At 39.6% G+C, this 17,157-nt stretch overlaps 1 protein-coding gene and 1 pseudogene across 4 annotated transcripts in view; one reads left to right on the top strand and one right to left on the bottom strand.

Moving 5' to 3' along the window:
* CERS6 (ceramide synthase 6) overlaps positions 1–17,157 on the bottom strand; it is a 309,186-nt gene that overhangs the window by 110,290 nt on the left and 181,739 nt on the right. The gene's annotated exons all lie outside the window — the stretch shown is intronic.
* On the top strand, positions 7,156–8,011 carry LOC123839329 (large ribosomal subunit protein bL32m-like; annotated as a pseudogene).

The raw sequence follows: 17,157 nt of genomic DNA, 5'->3' as shown, positions 1-17,157 counted from the left end.
GTAATGACCAAAGCCACAGTCCAAGTTTGCAAAGAGTTCATTGTACAGGCGATTTAAAAAAACAGAAACAGACAACATGGAAAAATAGTATTATAATTAAGATAAGATACCACAAGGAGTGTTAACATTGCATAACCTTAGGGGTTAGTATTAACTTTTATTTACATATCTTATGATAATTTCTCTAGTTAAAATAGAAATTTTAGGGCGCCTGGGTGGCTCAGATGGTTAAGCGTCTGCCTTCAGCTCAGGTCATGATCCCAGAGTCCTGGGATCGAGCCCCACATCGGGCTCCTGGCTCAGCCGGGAGTCTGCTTCTCCCTCTCCCTCTGCCTCTCCCACTGCTCATGCTCTCTCTATATCTGTATCTCTGTGTCTCAAATGAATAAATAAAATCTAAAAAAAAAAAAAATAGAAATTTAAAAATAATGTGATGAACAATGTATGTTATTAGCATGATTCTATTATTTAAAATAATGCACATATATACTGTTTATACATAATATCTTCTACATATTCAAGAAGTACTTTAAAAACTAGGGGTAGAAATTGGCATGGGACAGAGAGGGAAGGAGATTTTTCATTTTTATGTTCTTCCATACCATTTGAGCTTATTTCTATGTGCATGTATAATTTGAATTTTAAAATTAGTTTTTAAATGTGAAATTAAATAAAAAAGAAAAGAAAAAGGCAGTGACAAAGGCAAGGCTGACAAAACCATAATGACAAACCAAGGGAAGGCTATAAATACAATTATTAGCTTTCTAGTGATTAGTTTGAAATGGGAAGTTTACAGTGTCCAGAAAATAAAATGAGACTAATTTGCTCCGGGAGTTTACCTATTCTCATTATTAAGAGCCAAGAGAAATTTTTCGTAGGAACCCTCACAAAGAAGATACTGTGTGACACAGAGTATCCTGATACTACTCTCATAATCTTCACAATGACAGGTTTTACAAGACTTCTCATAATGTCTCCCAACAGAAGGTGATATCAACACAGCAAATGTAATTCACAAAAACATTTCTGAAGGGGGTCAGTTTAATCTGAAGGCCTGGGACTCCCTGGTTAATAGCATGACTCTGAGACTAGATGGCCTGAGTTCAAATGATGGCCCCCCTACAGACTTTATGAATGTGGTCAAATTATTCAACTTTTCTGTGCCTCAGTTTCCTTATTTGCCCAGAGGATTTTATGAGAAATAAATGATTACTTACACAAATTTTAGCACTGTGCCAGGCAAAGAGATAAACACTCACTCTGTGTAGCTATTTACACCATCATCCTTGAATTTTTTTCTCACCTAAGCCCTTAATAGGCTGAACATGCCCAATACTGGGGACAGTGGTTCTTGCCTGAAAGTTCAGACTCCTAAGCCTCAGCAAAGAGTTTCCTCTTCTGTGTGGGGTACAGGAGCCTAGTACTGAGCAGAGGCCAGAGAGGATGACTTACCCTCTGATATGAATAAGAGGAAACACTGCCAGGTTATTTCTTAGAAAATATGATGAATATGTTCCATCACATTAAGATGAAAGCAGTCAGTCCTGCTTGGTCTGAGTAATCGACATTTGTATTTGTCAGGCAAACAGATTATGTAACATTTAGATGTAATGTACAATATACTAAAGGAAAAAGCCCACAATTTGAAGTGAGTAGAAATGAATTGCCCTCACAAACACATGCCAAGCTGGATGTGCTGATCTATCCTATCAGGCTTAAAGTAAACCCCTTGGAAAGCAGTCAGTCCTGCTAACAATTCATGAAAACATTTATAAGGCAATTCCCTTCTTTTCTCGTTGGTTTCCCCTTTGTCCTCTATTTCATGTTTACCAATTTGCTCTGTCTGAACACATCAGACATACCATACATACTCTTTTGGTACTTTAACATGAGCTACTGAAGTGATGAAATGAGAAGGTATTATCAAAATTTCTTTCTCCATTAGCATAAACACTAGTTTATGATACAGCTTGCCCACCATGGTGAAGTTCAGAACAGCTTCTCTAGCGAAATTACCAACTAGTCCATGCCTCTGCCAATGACCTGACATTTCCACTTAGAAAGTACATTCAGTTATCACAAGGGATCAAGCATAAACTGAGGAGTAATGAAAACTCTTTAATGAGTATAATTCTAAATTCTTCTTCAGTTATCTTAATGTATGAAATATAAATAGCTCACAGATTTTTCTAGAAGTTCACAGTACTGTGATAAGCTATCCAAGCATATACAAGGAAGTACTGACACCTGGTCAGCAACAGTAAAATAGGTGAACAGGTGAAATAAGTGGCTGTATAGCTTCGAAAGAACTCTTGTACCTCTAGAAGTTCTTGGAATTTTGCCTCTTCGGTCTTATTTTTCTCAACTTTGACTCTATGTACTTTTGAGTTTTCTTTTCATTTTACATTTTATCAATTCTGAAAACTTAATGTTTTCCAGGCTGAGACATGTTCTTTTTTTTTTTTTGTAATGTATATATAATCATAGCTCCAGGTCTTTCACCTGCTACAAAAGGAGAACTCCAAAGCCAGAGGAGTTAAGGGTCTATCATGAAAACACACACACTATGTAGGAAGAAAATACTATACAGAATCCCAAACTCCATTCTAAACCCAGGCACCTGAGAATTTTCTTTGTTGGAAACTTCTAAATGTGCATTTATCCCTTTAAAACTTCCATATGTTTCTCACTCTGTACACAAGTCAATTCAGTATGAGTAGTATCATCATCTTTGGAATAAATGGCAGCCACCATCAAGGCAGAATCTCTCTTGCTAACACTGTAGGATCTATTTAGAAGGAAAGGTCTATCAACCTTGATTAGACTAAAACCCAAGAAGCCTACACGCACACATGGTACTTTCCTCTTGGAGGCCAAAATGTGCACTGTCCTGATTATTAGGCGTGCATGGCTGCTGTCTAGCAGCATGTAACACCTAACTTAGGATATAACAGGCTTAAGTTAAAACCCTGGTTGGGCTCAGAATGTGTGAAGAATGAACCATGGTCACATCAACTTCCCTGGCCTTCAGACACTTCATCTACCACAGAGTTCTTGAGATTATCATTAAGAATATATAGTTTGTGCTTTGTAAAAGTAAATGTGTTCTATAAAAGCATGAGCTTAATACCCATCTTCAATTAACAAAAATTGAAATGTCATGACATAAAATAGACTTCCACACAAAATTCTACCACTAACTGATGGCCAGAGCATTCTTAGAGCTGGTTTTGCACTGGTGTGGCCACCATGATTCATTCATATGCCTCTATATGTCTTGCCTTGTGAGTTATGGCATACATTTTGAAAATGTACCACTCATAGACCATTACAATAGATTGTACCTATAACCTTGACTTTAGCAACACTATTCCAATGATTAAAACCAAAATCCAATTAAATCATTTTTAACATTCTATATGATATTACCATATCAAATTGTAATTTCTTTCCCTAGGCTCTGATATCTTTGGATTCCTGAGATACATGAAGAGTCTGGGTTTATTAGTTTAAGTGCTTAATAATTTAAAACCAAAGGTTTTCAACTCTAAAATTCATTAGGAAGATATATTAAGGAAAATGCATTACAGAACGGCTGATAATGAGAATCATCTCGTCCCAGTATCTTTTCTTTCCAACATTCACATGGTGCCAAAAAAGGCCATCTAACAATCACTTCGAAGCAGATGATCTTCTAACTATTTACTAAAGAGAAATATTTTCCACGTCCCAGGACATATTGCTAAGGCAGGGATTTGTAAGTTCCAATTCACTTATTGGTTTTGGCAGAATTCTAGGGTCACAGTTATTAGCTTTTCTGGCAGAAGATACCACTTTTCTGTGCAGTAGTCCACAGAAGAGATATCCTAGATTGGTGATAAAACTAGGGAAGCCAAATAACAGTGAGGAAGATTTTAAAACAGTCATGTGTAGTTGATAAACCTAAGGACATAAGAAGTAATTGAAAACAATAACTCACAAATATTTAAGACAATTAAAGTAGGGTAGCCTACCACAAAATGTCCTCAGGCCATAAAATTTTAAGACAGGTTTTTAAATATTCTCTTTCAAAGGAGAACTATAATCCTTCTTTGTATTGCAAGGAAAAAAAAATTCCACCTGCACAGGAATGGCCTTGTTTTATGAATAGTTCCCTGATGCAGTCAAGATGGCTGTTATCTGTGTCAAATCCATCTAGTTGAAAATGTATTCCATCAATAACGTGGATCAGCCACTGGAAATGGTAGCTGTGGTGAGCCCCGTGGGGTGCCATCCTAGGGTTTAAATCTCTTAGGGTTTCACTGGAAAAACAGTCATTTATAAACAGAACATTTAGTAGGTTTTATTATTTTTCTGAGGGATTCACAAACCTTTAAATGATTTTAACTCTAACAAAAATACTGTTAAAAACATTCTTTCATATTTATCTTACTTCCAACAACCTGATTATGCTTTTGCATGCTACCTTTAAAGAAGTCAGACTTCATGTAAGTCACTCCACGTATCTGAATATACATCACATATAAAGGCTGATTGTTGGACCAAGATGTCTATGGATACTGTCAATATCAGGTGGGAAAAAAGAACACAGTCACCCGGCCACAGAATTAAAACAGGTATCCTAGTTATCTTTCCAAAAGACTTTTCATTTACTCTTAAAAGGAATGAAACTGAATGAATGTGAAAGAATGTGTGTCTGTGTGTTTGTGAGACAGAGCAATAGGGACAGTGTGATACTTTTAAGACAGACCCAGGAGGCTCCCTATGTGCTTTTTAATGGGTGGGAGGGGAGGGGAAAGCCAGGTTTCCTAGGATATTTTTGCTGTTGTTTATGTAATAATAAATTGGGGTGGTTTTTTTGTTGTTATTTTACTCATTTATTTGTTTGGTAACCTTACTCATCATTTTAGCTCTTTGTAAATGTTCACATCTATTTAAACTTGAAATACAACTAATATAAGGATGGCTAAAAAAACACTTAGCAATTCATTTTTTTCTCTTTTCTTAGTATCTCAACCTGTTCATTTAGTAGGTAAGGACTTAGGACTTAAAGACTATTAATGAGTTATGTAGTTTATTAAACATGCTTGAGTTTCTGTTGAAAATAAAGGACCCGAGCTCAGATAATGGCTACATGACCTAATTCCTATAATCAAGCAATAAATTAGTTACTAAACTAACAGTTCTTAAAATTAAATTTATTAGAGTTATTCATAAATTTGCTCCTAATCATTAGATGGTATTCCATTTTTAGAGGCAACGTTTTGATTATCAACCTGAACAGAGGCAAAAATCCTGAGGTCCGTCTGGCAGCAGAGAGTGACAATTTTCCTATTAATGAAGCTTCTGGCCAAGGATCAACTAGTGACCCTAATGACCGGTTTCCTTGAACCAAGTTCTCTTATGTCATTAGCATCATCACTGCCTGTCAGCAAATGTGACTGCAAATTGCAGTCACTTACAGCTACTTTTTTAACAGGTCTTTCACAAGGTCTAATTATATGAGGCTTGTTGTGAAGCTACAGAAAAGTAAAATGAGATACTGTAGGAGAAGGAGACTTGGAAGCAACAACATACCACACAAAAATGTTTCACCAGCTAATAAATAATCAATCCTTAGAGGAGCAGGGCTTTGTTTTATGAACTGCCTGATAACTGGGATATTAGTCATTCTTTCAAAAGACACTTATTTGGAAACAGGATGAGGGCTTAGATATGTTAGACTGAACTCATATTAAAGTTACTTTAAAAACCCTGCACAAGTTATTTCCTTCTTTCTTCTTCCCTGTAATTCACAGAACTAATTTCATGTTGTCCCAAAGGTGATGGAGGAGATATTTAACATGAGTGTGAATGGCTGTGGAAGAGAAACATATCATATGGCCCTCACAGATTCTCCTTAAGAGGAGGAAGAGAAAGGGCTATCTTCGTAAGACTCAAAATCTTTGTTGGAAACGGAGCTGGGAATTGTACAAACCCGCACTGCTGCAACAGGTCTCACCGTAAAGTATCAGAAGCCCGACTTCTCTTTAGTCTCTCAGCATTGCTAAGGGTAAGTAGTTTAGTGAGTCTGATTCTCGGCAGCTCAGCGCTTGAGGAGACCTACCACAAGGAGTACACGTGCCTCCCAGGAAGACCTCCCCGTCCTTTACAAACAAAAACCTTTCTCCCCCATATCCTCACTTTCCTTTCTCTTACCACCCCAGCTCCTCCAGCCACGCCTCAGTCATGCCCACCCATGTCACCTCTACCCAATCCACAGGGTTGCCACAAACCCCAAAGCAGAAGGAAAGTATTGTTACCTATGGTGTTCAAGAAGAGTGACCCTGACAAAAATGGGATATGAAGCAATGAACGACTGCTAATGTTTTTACAAAGATGACCTTATTTGGTACCAGGAAAAATAAAAACACACATTCAAAACTGTCCAGAGATCCCGTGAAAGAGATTTTCGTGGTAACCAGAAGGGTCACAATAATGCACCATGTAGCTACCATCAGCACAGACCTAGTAAGTAAACTTCCAGCAAACCCTCGCCCAAAAAAATCACTGGAAGTCAGATGAGGTAGACCAAAGCAACTGGATACTGCCTCTGGAATGGAATAAATAGACAAGGGGGGAAAGATATTTTAAATTGCCCCAGGATCTCTCTATGAATTAATTGGGTGTTGACTTAAATGCTTCAGGAGTTAGGCTATTTCATTTACGGATGGCATTGGTATTTGTTGGTAGAGCCAAGGAAATGAAAAGGAATTAACAACTGATGAGCCATTCTCAGTGGTCAGAGCGGGAGGGAAGACTAGAGAAATAAACAAACCAGCTCTGCCAGGGATTTGATGGTGAACAGACAGACGTGGTAATAGAGTGGAGAGTGCTCCTTTACTAGGACGACCGGACACTCCTTGGCATGTGTGACTCCTGTACCTCCCTTCCCCTCATGAGATACCAAAGCTGACGCCTGCAGGGAAGAAAATGGAAAATCAAGATGAATCTTATCCTACCAAAATGGACAGATGTTTCTTTGGCCTTTACCATCGACTCCCCTAATGTCAGAATGAAACCTGGAACAAGCAAACAACTACAGAGAAAACATTAGGATGTGGAACTGCAACTCCTTTTTTAAACATTAAAGAATGGGGTCTTCGGGTGAGGAAGATGGCATCGGCCATGCTGGCGCTTGTCGTCCCACCGTAGCCGGCAGCCCAGGGACTCCTCCAGAGCTGTTGGGAACTACTATAGTGGAAACTTCAGCAGAGCAGACCAGGTTTTCCCAATCCTCCGTGGGGACCAGCATTAGCAGTCCAAGGTCCAGCTATATTTACAGAACCAGCAAATGATACCAATGGAAGTAAGGAGATTTTCAGCCTTTCCGATAGTATCTTTTGGATGGCAGCTCCTAAGAACAGACGCAGCATTGAAGTTAACCCCTGTAGGGGAAGAAACCCTCAGAAGCTTATTAAAGAACAATATTGACGCTTGTCCTGAATGTGGTCACCTGAAACTGAAACACGTCCTTTGTGGCTATTGCTATGAGAAGGTGTGCAAGGAGACTGCAGAAATCAGAAGACAGATAGGGCAACAAGAAGGGGGCCCTTTTAAGGTTCCTTCCGTGGAGACTGTGGTGCTACACACAGGAGAGGCAGCGTCTGAACAAGATCGCAGTAAGAGAATCATTGAATGAGACAGGAAGCAACCATCCTGGTTCACCCAGAATTAAGACCAAAGGTGTTTGAAGAGGATAACTTCATATAAAACATTTGTCCTGAAAGAGAGGAAAATTCTTTGTTTTCATGTCGGTTTTGAGCTTGTTTTTAAATCATCAATCTAGTGCAAAACGTTCTCTCAAAGCAGTTAGTTTTGTGGAGTAATTTGAAGAAAATACCAGGAGTAAACTCTGAAAATATTTGTTTATACAGAGGCACAATGGGTTGATACGTCTGTTTCTGTTATACTGTAAGGTTTTAAGTAAACATAAAATTTCCAGTACAGAAAAATAAAACGAATGATTTAAAATTCAAAAAAAAAAAAAAAAAGAAAATTAAAGAATGTCCCCCTTCCCATTTCTTTTTTTCCCTTCTCTGTTTTTGAAATTTTGTCTCATTTCTCCATACACCTTACTTAACGTAGCACGGCCATCCACCTCCTGGACAAAGAACAGAACTGTTCGACAACTCTTTAATCAGTATTTGTTTTCAGGAACCAACCTGGAGGCACTGACAGTAAGTCTGGGCAACACATAGGTAACCGTGTGACAGGTACAGCAATTGAGCTCGTCAGCATCCACCAATGGGGTAGAGGGCACAATGGGTGGGGGAGGCAGAGATAGGATGGACAGCCCAGAGGGAGCTGAGGCATGGGAAGAGGCAGGGGAAGGAAAGAGAGCTGAAGCTTGAACAAAGACTTATGTGATTGGCAAGAGTTAGGCAGGTCAGGAAGGGCTGACATCATTTTTGTCTACCACGGGCAAACAAACGATTTGTTACTGGGGCCAAAAAGCAGATGTCTCCCGTTACAAAGTGAAATGTTCTACTTTCTAGTACAGTAAGTTAAATGCTTTTATCTGTTGAAAAATACAAAAATAGGATTTCTGGAAACCATATGCTTATATAATTTTCGTAGAAATTAAACACTTTAAAAATATTCTTGCACTTGTCATTTCTCTCCCATCCTTCTTTGCCATAAAATATCCACATGATGACATAATGTAATATCAGTGAATTGGTTTGCTTTTTAGATCTGACCAAACATTGGGATGGACTATTTTTTTCTTTTTTTAAGATTTTATTTATTTATTTGACAAAGAGAGACACATCGAGAGAGGGAACACAAGCAGGGGGAGTGGGAGAGAGAGAAGCAGGCTTCCCACTGAGCAGAGAGCCTGATGTGGGGCTCGATTCCAGGACCCTGGGATCATGACCTGAGCAGAAGGCAGACGCTTAACGACTGAGCCACCCAGGTGCCCTGGATGGACTATTTTTACTGTGAGGACATTTAACAGTGATGAATGTGGGAAAACAATCACACTACCTGGGGGTGAAAGCCAGCTCTGCCAAGTAAGGTTACTTAACCTCTTTGAGATGGTTTCCTCTCTCTTTTAAATGGGGTAATAATACCAACCTCAGAGGGCAGGGAGAAAATCAATTAAATACCACAGTCCAGCACTGAGCACAGACCAGCACATGGAGCAGGCTGAGGAAGTGGGTGGGTGCCATGGCTGAAATATCCTTCCTTCTCATCCCCTAAAAGTCAGCTGCCTTCTCTTCTCTAAATATCACACAACCGAAGTATATATTTTTTCTTTTTTGTATCTGCTCTGGTAGTAGCAAAACAACTGAAGTATATCTTAAAATTATTTGTATTATGTACCAAGTATAACATTTTTTAAAAAGTAAGGAGCAGTTTTTGTCTCTTCAAAAAAAAAAAAGTATTCATCATCTTCATTAAAATCTGTATATCCCTTGAATTTTTTTCCCCTCGTGCTAAGTGAATGACTCTAAATGGAAAAAAAAAAAGTTCTTTCTACCCCTATGAAAAACATAACAAAAAAAAAACAGCCACATTTTTTTGCCAGGTAATAAGTAGTCATTCTTCTGGAAGTAGAAATCTTTTTAAACTTTCACTTTTCCCCCCTCTTTTAGAAGTAACTTTTAAATACACCAAAAACATCCTGCCTGTCTCCTCCTTTCCCTTTTAAAAAATTCAACATTACCTCTTCAGTACTGGATAAACCTTCACAACAAGCAGGAAATGCTTTACCTGTCTGAAACTGACCTGCCAACTTTCTGGGGCACACCTGACACAAAAATCCACAACTGATATGCAAGAGCCAGTTTCCACCAGCATATGGACCAATGCCATGGACGCCGGACATCAGGACTACTGCAGTGGCCAACACAGATCCCCTTGCCACCTGTCATTACTGCTTCTTTTTTTTTTTTTAAGACTTTATTTATTTATTTGAGAGAGAGAGAAAGCACATGAGAGGGGGGAGGGTCAGAGGGAGAAGCAGACTCCCCGCTGAGCAGGGAGCCCGATATGGGACTCGATCCCGGGACTCCAGGATCATGACCCGAGCCGAAGGCAGTCACCCAACCAACTGAGCCACCCAGGCACCCGTCCTGTCATTACTGCTTCTAATTTATTCCTCACGCTGCTCCAGCTCTAGTTCTGTTGTCTGTCACCTCTGTTCTTTCTTACTCAACAGGAGCCAAGTTCTTGACCTGGGAATCATGACCTTCACCCACCTGCCCCATCTGTCTCTTGTCGTCATCAGGCTTGCTGTCTCCCCTCCTCTCCTGCCCCCAAACACAAACATGTACACACATACACACACACAGTTCCAGCCTTACTACTTTCTATTCTTTCCCAACACTGTTCGTCCCTTCACCACCTTTGCCCATCGTCATCAGCTGAAGGTCCTTCATCTTTCATCCTCAAAACCACATCCTTAGTTCAGTCCTCCCTGAGCATCTTGTCATAGTTCTTCCTCCTTCTTTAATCTTAGAGGTCTACCTGTACCACTATTACAGGACTTTTGTCATGTGCTGCCAGATGCTAAATGTATTTGTGAGCAAGTCACATCTTGTATTAACCTGTAAGCTCTTTAAGGATGAGGAATATGTGGCCTTCCTAGAGAAAACCTTCAGATGTTGTGTTATCCTGGTTTTCCATGAATATTTATTGCAAAAGCAGGTGTGTTTACCACCTGCTAATCATCTCCAGGTTCATATGAGAGGCAACCCAAAGTGACTCCAACTTTAGATGTGCCAAATGGTAGTTCTCCCTGGATATGCTAGTGAAGGTCTTCTGAGAGACCAAGAGACCAAGATAGATGAGTACATTTTCATAGTATGGTAAGCTGAATAATGGCTTCCAAAAATACCCAAGTCCTAATGCCTGAGATTTGGGGATGTCACCTTATATGGCAAAAAGCAACCTGAAGATGTGATTAAGGTAAAGATCTTGGATTGGGGAAGTTATCCTGGTTTATCCAGATGGGCCCTAACTATAATGACAAGTGTCTTGAAAAGAGGGAGACAGAGGGAGATTTGACAACAGAAAGGGAGAAAGTGACATGATGACAGAAGCAGAGACTGGAGTGATGAGCTCTGAAGATGGAAGGAGAGGCCACCAGCCAAGGAACATGGCAGCCACCAGGAGCTGAAAATGCAAGGAAACAAATTCTCCCCTACAGCCTCCTGAAGGAACCTGTTCTGCCAGTACCTTGACTTTAGCCCAGCAAAACTGATTTTGCATTTCTGACCTCCAGAAGTGTAAACGAATAAATTTGTGTTGTTATAAGCCACTAAGTTTGTGGGTTACAGCAGCCACAGAAAACTAACACATGTGTTAAGTGAGTATTTAGCCTTTCTGGGCACCGTACTAAATATAACACAGTAGTTCTCAAAGTGAGGTTCCTGGAGCAGCATCACCATCATCACCACCTGGGTACATGGTAAAATGCAAACATTCAGGCCTCATCCAAAATTACTGAATCAACGCTCTGGGGGAGAACACCCAGCTATCCATAATTGAACAAGCCCTCCGGTTGATTCAAGTTTGAGGACCACTCCTGGAACATTTTCTCTTTGAACTTGGTAATTAGCAGGATGTCATGCATTTTAGAAGGATGAAATAACCTACTAGAACATCACTTCCTTGAAACAAATGCTATGACAACACAATGTGGAAAATGGCAAGGACATCCTAAATATACTGCAGTACAAATAACAAAAAAGTCTTAAAATAACATAAGAAGCTACTACCAGTATCTAAAGTCTATTTTATCTGTGCTTAAAGGTTTGAACTAGCAACAGTCAGGTATAACTATTCACTGCTAAACTATTAACTACTAAATAAAATTCTTTTTCTTAGCAGGCAAAATAGATTTAAAATTAATGGAACTAGAAACCAGTACTTTTTCTAACAATGACAATTTTTCTATTATTCAGAGGGAGTCCATTTTGAACTTCTATCAAGTTCTTGGCCTATAATTTCCACATTCAACACATGAAGATAAAACCTCAATGTTATATTTAGTGTGTGTGTTTTTTAATACAAGTATATGTCAGGAGAAACTTATAAAGGGGAAAGAATAACTTCCAACATGACATCTAAAAATGGCTATTAGGCAAAAATTTGTAAAATAATATTATATGATGCCTATTTTTTTAGAAAGCCAATTTCATATCACAACCATCTATTTATTAAATGGATGAATAAATGAATGTCACATCTTAACAAGAGATGATCATAATAATCAACCAGTATCAAAATCTAAATTCTGTTTTTAACTTCTATCTCTCATCTAAAGGGCTATTTAAGTTACATAAGTAATCTGTAGAACTGTGTTTTTCTTTGTGGCATTGTTTGGTAATCTGAATTTTGCCAGTCTCTGCTGACCACATTCCATGCTTATCAACACTTATTGTGCTACACAGAAATCAACCAGAGGAGTCTGTTCTCTGGGGTTAAAGGACTGGTTAACAAGGAGAAGCAAGTGGGAAATCATTTCCCTGCCTAGGATCTTATAAATTAGGTCAATAGGACCCAAGTCAAATTGTACCCACGGCATTTATTCATTTTGTTTTTACATGGCCCTGTTTTCATAATTCACATGAAAAGAAGATAATTAGTAAAGCACCACTTTATCAATTGCTTTACAGCTTCAACAACTAGTTTAAGGGAAAAAAATTGACATTAGGTTGTGAGGAGCCATGGCTAGGAGCAAAGTGAAAAAAGAGCTGCTTCTTGATTCATGCTTCACGTCCCAGTGGTGTCTGCATACGCACATACCCAGAGCACCACAGTCTAGTTATTGCCTCCGCCCTCTGTATTGGATGGCTGGGGCCAAATGTAATCTGTCTGCTGATGCTGAACACCAGGCACCCTAATATGAAACTCTTTGTTGTATTTTATCATCCACAAAGGAGAAGCTGATACTCACAACAGGACTATTTCCAAAGAGAATAGACTATGCTTACTTATGCCGTGGTTACTAAATGCCCCCTAGTATCCAAGTCACTATAGAGATAATTCTTAGAATATTACCAGTTAATGGCCTTGAGCAATAGGGGCCTTGACTCTAGAAGTTAATATTTTATTTAATTTTAGCCAACCCTACGTTGGGAGAGAGCGTAACCACAAATGAAAAAAATGATAAAAATTCTCAGCTAATCTCTAATCTTGATTTCAGTCCTTAATTTTTAAGTAGTTTCCCCCAAAACTTTTATTTTTTTATTTTTTATTTTTTTAAAGATATCGGGGCGCCTGGGTGGCTCAGTCAGTTAAGCGTCTGTCTTCGGCTCAGGTCATGATCCCAGGGTCCTGGAATCGAGTCCCGCATCGGGCTCTCTGCTCAGTGGGGAGCCTGCTTTTCCCTCTCCCTCTGCCTGCTGCCCCCCTGCTTGTGCTCTCTCTCTCTCCCTCTCTGTCAAATAAATAAATAAATAAATAAATAAATAAATAAATAAATAAATCTTTTAAAAAAGATATTTACTTATTTATTTACCTATTTATTTATTTGAGAGAGAGAGAGAGAGCGCACACATGAACAGAGGGAGGGGCAAAGGGAGAATGAGAGGGAGAGGAAGCAGATTCCCCGCTGAGCATGGAGCCTGAGATCATGACCTGAGCTGAAGTCAGATGCTTAACTGACTGAGCCACCCAGGAGCCCCTCCCCAAACTTTTAAAACAAGATTGCTCAAAATAGCAAAGTAGCATATCTTTAATTTCATTACTCAAACTCTAACTGTATTCTCAGCAGGATATCAAGCACTATGGGGAAATACACCGGAGTATGAGGTCCTGCCTTGATCTGCTTTTAGAACTGGATGGAAATAAATTTGAGAGAGCACAGAGAAGACGCCTACTGCTTAAGTAGGTGTAATGATATTGTATGATATTAATAATGACAACTCCTATTAATCAAACACATTCCATGGCTCAGGGACCAAGCTAGCTAGTTTACATACACACTATACAACCTTACAAAATATAGGATACGGGGCGCCCGGGTGGCTCAGTCGGTTAAGCGACTGCCTTCAGCTCAGGTCATGATCCTGGAGTCCCGGGATCGAGTCCCGCATCGGGCTCCCTGCTCGGCGGGGAGTCTGCTCCTCCCTCTGACCCTCCCCCCTCTCATGTGCTCTCTCTCTCTCATTCTCTCTCTCTCTCAAATAAATAAATAAAATCTTTAAAAAAAAATAAAAGATATTATCTATTTATTTGAGGGAAGGAGAGAGAGCATCCGTGGGGGGGGGGGGAAGAGCAGAGAGAGGGAGGAGCAGACTCCCCGCTGAGCAGGGAACCCCATGCGGGGCTCGATTGCAGGACCCCCGGACAATGACCTGAGCCGAAGGCAGACGCTTAACCATCTGAGACCCCCGGGCGCCCCCGCCCCCTTCCTGTTTATAGGCAGAAATGACTCGCTGGCAGTTGGAGGCCAGAGGCAGTAAGACGGCAGCCCAGTGCTCTGTCTACTGAGGCCCTTCACTCCGGCTCGTTACACAGTGATGGAGGAATCAGTGCTAGGGAGAGCTTTTAAAAAGCCAGACTGGGGCGCCTGGGTGGCTCAGTTGGTTAAGCAACTGCCTTCGGCTCAGGTCATGATCCTGGAGTCCCGGGATCGAGTCCCGCATCGGGCTCTCTGCTCGGCAGGGAGTCTGCTTCTCCCTCTGATCCTCCCCCTCTCATGCTCTCTGTCTCCCATTCTCTCTCTCAGATAAATAAATAAAAAATCTTTAAAAAAAAAACCAAAAAACAAAATACAGGATGCACTGAAGTAGAGATTTAAAGGGCCATAAGTTACAGGTTTTCCATGGTAAGGGGGATCTGTGAAGAATCAGGGCTGAAGATCATCTTTGGATAAAGATGAGGAAGGTCATTCTAAGTAAATCCAGTGATAAAAATGTACCTGGCCTGCTTAGGGCAAGAATAATTGGAGCAGTGGAAAAACATAGAGACTAGGGGACTGTTTTTTTTCCTACTTTTGTCTTTGTCAGAAGTGCTGATAATCAGAGGAAAAGCTGGGGACCGTGTTCAGTGCAGTTGTTATAGAAAGGTAGGGCAGAAGCCTCAAGAATAAATCAATAGGGCAAAAATACACAATAGAAAAAGAGTAGGCTCTCCAATAAATTGTGCTTGGAAAATTGGATATTCATATGAAAAAATGAAATTGGACCCTTCGAAAAGTCAACTCAAAATGGATTAAATCTTTAAAAATAAGATCTAAAACTATAAAACTCCTAGAAGAAAATCTATAAAGCTCCTAGAAGAAAAAACTATAAAACTTCTAGAAGAAAATCTAGGGGAAAAGCTTCTTGATATTGCCCTTGGCAATGATTTATTGGTTAGGACACCAAAAGCACAATAAACAAATGGGACTACATCAAACTAGAAAGCTTCTGCAGAGCAAAGGAAATAATCAGCAAAGTGAAAAGACAACCTACAGAATGAGAGAAAATATTTATAAATCATATGCCTGATAAAGGGTTAGTATTCAAACTAACACCTACAACTCAATAGCAAAAAAACCACAAATGACCGGATTTTAAAAATGGGCAAAAGACCTGAATAGACATTTCCCCAAAGAGAAGGTAAATGAAAAGATGCGCCACATCATTAACCATCAGGAAAATGCAAATCAAAACCACAACGAGATATCACCTCATACCTGTTAGGATGGTTATTATCAAAAAAAGCAAAAGATAAGTGTTAGCAAGGATGTGGAGGAAAGAGATTCCTTGTGCACTGCTGCTGGAAGTTGGTATATCCACTATGGATAAAAGCATAGAGATTTCTCAAAAACTTATATGACCCAGCAACCCCACTTCTGGGTATTTATCTGAAAGAACTGAAATCAGTATCTCAAAGAGATAACTGTATATCCATGCTCAATTGCAGTATTATGCACAAAGGCAAAGAAAACAGAAAATAGGAAACAACTTAAACGTTTATCTACAGATGAATGGATAAAGAAAATGTGGTATATAAATACAATGGAATACTATTCAGCCTTAAAAAAGGAAATCCTGCTGTTTGCTACAATGTGTGAACTTAAAGACATTATTCTAAATGAAATAAGCCAGACACAGAAGAACAAATACTATGTGATCCTATTTTATATAAGTAGAAGTGGAGGAAAGAATTGTGGTTACTAGAGGCTCAGGGAAAGAGGAATTAGAGAGGTATATATAGTTTTACTTATGTGAAATGTCTTAAAGATCTACTGTACAGCACAGTGCATATAGTTAACAATACTACATTGTACACTTAATTTTTTTTTTAAAGAGACCGCACGCAGTGGAGAGGGGCCGAGGCGGCGGGAGAGAGAGAATCTCAAGCAGACTCCATGCTTACTGCAGAGCCCAACATAGGGCTCCATCTCACAAACCTGAAACTGTGACCTGAGCCAAAATCAAGAGTCAGATGCTTAACCTACTGACCCACCCAGGCAACCTGTACACTTAAAATTTCAAGACGGTAGATTTTATGTCAAATGTTCTTATCAAAAAGGGGGAGGGGTGCCTGGATGGCTGTCGGTTAACCATCTGACTCTTGAATTCGGCTCAGGTCTGGATCTTGGTGTCATGACTTCAAGCCCTGTGTTGGACTCCTCACTGGGCGTGGGGCCTACTTAAAAAAAAGAGGGAGAGAGGAAACTTCTAGAGATGACAGAGGAGTTTAGAGCATCATATATGGGTGATGATTTCATGGGTACACAGTTATCTTCAAACTCATCAAATTGTATATATTAAATATGTCCAACTTTTTTGCATGTCAATCACATTTCAATGAAAAAATAATTATAAATAAATAAATAAATAAAGTTAAATGTCTAGTTAAATATCTAAATGGAGAGGACACTCAGATATGATACCTACCTGGAATTTGAAAGTGAGGATGTTGAGGCAGAGAAGGACAAAGCACGACAATTGGGGAAGAAGAGTGGTTTGAGCAATCATGTTGCTTGTGGTGGGTTAATAGGAATAGTAATGTAAATATCTGGTGGTTAGGCTCTGGGTGCAAGGATTGAGGATGTAATTTCACAGCAATTCATAGATGGATGAGGCCTGAGGGTGGGGATAATTGAAATGACTCTCCATTATCCTTCCCAACTCCCATCCATTCACCATTTTGAGTATATGGAAGAAAGGC

Source organism: Mirounga angustirostris, unplaced genomic scaffold (genome assembly GCF_029215605.1).
Source record: "Mirounga angustirostris isolate CCGP_5_RB_7025 unplaced genomic scaffold, mMirAng1.0.hap1 SCAF_3, whole genome shotgun sequence".
In the NCBI taxonomy this organism is placed as follows: domain Eukaryota; kingdom Metazoa; phylum Chordata; class Mammalia; order Carnivora; family Phocidae; genus Mirounga; species Mirounga angustirostris.
The sequence above is the reverse complement of the archived record's forward strand: the minus strand, read 5'-3'. Positions and strand labels throughout refer to the sequence as shown.